The sequence below is a fragment of the Scleropages formosus genome, chromosome 19 (assembly GCF_900964775.1).
Source record: "Scleropages formosus chromosome 19, fSclFor1.1, whole genome shotgun sequence".
NCBI classification, from domain to species: Eukaryota; Metazoa; Chordata; class Actinopteri; order Osteoglossiformes; family Osteoglossidae; genus Scleropages; species Scleropages formosus.
Window position 1 is genome coordinate 13,852,631 of NC_041824.1, and position 4,082 is coordinate 13,856,712.

Genomic DNA, 4,082 nt, shown 5'->3' on the forward strand with positions numbered 1-4,082 from the left:
ACAATGATAAACCTAGAAAAGAGAGAACAAGTCCCTATCATGCAACGTGCACGTGTATAGGCAAATGCAGCTTGTACACACTCATGTGTAACACAGGCATGTGCTTACACGCAAATGCATACACACACAGATGTGTTCCTACAAAAAGAGAAAATAATAAAGGGACACGCAAACTTCTCGGCTCTGGTCCGGGACAACGCCGCAGCGGGGGCCAAACACTAATGACAGCGGGAAGAGGTTGTGCAAGAGCAGGTGGATACCTGAGCCTTTAAAACCACCCACCAGGGCTAAGAAGAAACAAACGAACTCTCGCTCAGCTCAAGGAACACCCATTCATATTTTGGCAATCTGTCAGCCTCCAAAAGAAGGGCAAAAAACAGAGAAAAACACAAAGTGTTTGAGTAAAGTAGGCGATAAGGGAAGGCTGAGAAGCTCCAGTTTTTCAGAAAGTCTCATTGCGGTAAATGGTGGAGTGATGATAAACAGATTGCATTCTGTCGGTGGAACTACTGTGTTTACCAGGATATACATGGTTTCCAGTGGCAAACTAAACTGCTTAAGCTCCTCAAAACCACATGGTGTGTTTCACAACGTGTTCTTCACAGTTAAATTCTCTCCATAGAGGAAAGGCCAACTACAATAATACCATAGTTAACTTTGTCCTGATTTTTTCAAGTTTTTTTTTCCCTATATTGCCTGGTGTGTGTGTTAGAAGGGCTAGGGTCTGTATTAAAGTCGAAAGTAAGAAAATCGGTAGTAACACCTGTTGTAAAAAAAAAAAAATCACAGTACTTCTACTGTCTTTCTTCAGGGCAAAGAGCACTTTGAAAAGAAAGCGAGATCCTCAGGATCCATACGTACAGCTGAAGGCGAGATGATGCTCATTTTTTGGCCTTAACTGTGTGTTTCTCTGTCTGAATGAGCTTAACATGCTTTTGTCACAGGCTCACTTTGCTTTGGCCCGGTTCCAGAGTCCTGTTCCATTTCCGCACCTCTTTCCGATCCAGGGATTGCGTCACATTCAAACACAAGACAAAGACGAGGTAAAGTGGAGCAAGAACATTGCATTCTACACTACGGGCAAATGCATATCTTGATGTAATTGGAGGAACAAGTGAAGGAGAGAGAAGGAGGCTGGAATGGCGGGGAGGAGGAAGGGTGCAGGAGGGAGAGAACAATGCAAGTGAGCCTTGGAAAGGAGCTCGCGAATCCTCTGAGGAACTGCGGTCTCAGGTTTTACTGCAGATGAATGGAATACCTGTGGCGGGAAGAAAGGCGGGTAAATAAGGGTTTCATCCATAAAGTTATCTCAGGGTTTGGCGGCGGGGGGGCAGGGGAGAGGAACCGAAGCTGGACATAAGGAACTTACTGTACTTTCTGGAACGAAAGCTGAGATTGGAAAGGATCTCTGCTTAGTGGTTCTCTCTGGATCCCCTTCTTGGATGTGTGGTCTCAAATATATGCCCTTTTAGGTTCCATGCTTAAACTTATTTCTGGGGTTCTGTATTTGTTTCTGGTTGTAGATAACACAAAGAGGCAGATGAAGATTCATATTAATATAAAAAAGGAAATGTCGACCTCAGAGGTATACAAGTAATTATAGAATAATTATACTTTCCTATTTGTTATGGGGGGGTGTGGTGGCGTAGTGGTGTAGTGGGCTTGGCTGTGTCCTGCTCTCTGGTGGGTCTGGGGTTCGAGTCCTGCTTGAGGTGCCTTGTGGTGGACTGGCGTCCCGTCCTGGGTGTGTCTCCTCCCCCTCCAGCCCTGCACCCTGTGTTGCTGGGTTAGGCTCTGGTTTGCTGCGACCCCGCTTGGGGCAAGTGGTTTCAGACAGTGTGTGTCTATTTGTTACAGTTATGATTAGGTAGATGAAAAAAATGTGACATCCCTCTGAGATCCATTTTGTCTTTCCGTAGAGAAAACAGAGCAGAAACTACGGCAAACGAAGAAACAGTGAAATGGTGTTTCCGCTGGCCGTACCTCAGGGGAGGAAGCGCTTTCATTTATCCTTGTGACCCTGGATCATAACATGTCCCCACAGCCCGGTGCAATTACAGCACCAGCAGCAGGTCCGGACAAAGCGGTTTCCCGAAGGCAGGATAGCCGAGGCCCAGGTGCTTCCAGCCCCGGCCGCAGACTTTGGCTCTAGCGTCTTCACACTTAATTGTCAGAGAGGGGCCTCGAACCATCATCGAGTCTCACACACACACACGCACACACGCACACACACGCCTTTCCAAATGCAGACGTTCACTGCTATTGTTGTTTCTCTCCCTATTTGTTTGTGCACCGGAAGCCCTTTAAACTACATTTAACAACATTCTGTAGGAAGCGCTGAGCCAAAAATTCTGTATTTTCGACTATGTATGGGTGGAAACTTGCTGAAACGGTTCAGGCTCTATGCCTTGTCGCAGGAATCTCAGAACGTTTGTTCAGAAAGCCCGGGCTATGCAATTGACTTGTAATGTTGAGCTACTTACAATTATTTAGCCATCTATATAACTGGCAATTTTTTTTTTTTTTTTTACTGTACCAGTTCAGGGTAAGTACCTTGATCAAAGGTCCCACAGCAGAAGGTGGGATTCAAACCTGGGTCCTTCTACTACAAGGCAACATTGAGCCCAATGAAGGAAGAGTTCATGTGGTTGAGGAGATCTACACGTGAAAATAGCCTTGTGGTTGTGTTGCAAATACGTATTACTATACTGTGACATGTGATGATGTATTAAAAAATAATTTTAATGCTTATTAGTATATTTTGGCAAATCAGGGTTTATAGCAACCTGACAAGGGAAAAAAGGCAGATACGCTTTTTAATTGTTTTTAAATAGAAAAAAGAAAACTTTTCAGGTACAAATGGGGAAACGCATAGTAGCAGAGCGAACTAAACCAGTCCAAACCAGAACGGCCCAGAACAGCCCATACGAGCCGCTTTCACTCCTCTCTCCTTGGTCAGACCACAGTGACTCTTAAACGTCCCTTGTGGTTGGCTACACACGTTCATAAGTTTAACACTGACATACAGATACACACACATACAGTACACACACGCCACGGGTTTCGTTTAAGATCAATTTCAGACATCTCTGCTGAACTCAGAGCACTTTCTCACAAAATAGTCATATACAAACTGATTTATGCGTGTGTGTTTTTTTTACAGCCTTGTAAACTCCAGTCTAACATTACGATCTGCAGGGTACCCTCCAATTAAGAGTATATTTCCCCACATCATATGACAATGTACTGGAGTGATGGTGCTTTGGTCAAGGCATATGTTTTACATTGTGCAAATATTCTGGGAAGCTGCACTTAGAAGCACAGTTGCAAATTTATGGAAATTTTTGACTACGCTTGCAGAGCGACCATTATTGATGAGACTTTCGCAAAACGTGATCGTTTCAAGGCTATGCAATGATGTGGCCCCGTTATTCCCTGACATTCTGAGAACAGAAGTGCGTTGAGCTTCTTAAAGTGAACGACCTCATGCACCGTGTGGAGACAGTGTACCGCCAAACTATTACAATGTGGTTGATAAAAATCACAGTGCTATACTCACATTGCAGGAACATAAAGGAAAATGTTAATAATAATAAGTAAAGTACAGACACAGACACACACACAATGCCTACAACTGCTTGAACCGAGCGGGGCGATGGCAAACCGGAGTCTAACCCGACAACACAGGGTGCAAGGCAGACGGGATGCCAGGACATCGCGAGGCACCCCAAGCAGGACTCGAATCCTAGACCCGCCACACAGTGGGCGCCGGTCAAACCCACTGTGCCACTGCACCACATAAAGTACAGTGGTTCAGAAATATGAACATAGAAACTAATTATGATCCGCTTGTTGGAGTGTATTTAGTCTTTTAATTTTAGAATTGGCTTTTGATTACATCACTATTCACTCTTTTATTTTACTAATTGTTGATGAGTCTTTTTTTTACAAATGTATTATTTACTTTTCATATTTAAGACACTGAGATTGAGTTTTCTCACATACATGCACATACAGTCTGAAACCACTCATCCCAAGTGGGGTCACGGCAAACTGGAGCCTAACCAGGCAACAGAGGGCGC

General features: G+C 44.3%; 1 long non-coding RNA gene across 1 annotated transcript; it reads left to right on the top strand.

The window, feature by feature from the left end:
• Positions 1–533: 533 nt before the first annotated feature.
• LOC108939245 (uncharacterized) lies at positions 534–2,504 on the top strand. The gene is made up of 4 exons (XR_001966492.2): positions 534–578; positions 945–1,279; positions 1,524–1,585; positions 1,920–2,504. It is a non-coding gene; the product is annotated as an uncharacterized LOC108939245 (long non-coding RNA).
• Positions 2,505–4,082: the final 1,578 nt, after the last annotated feature.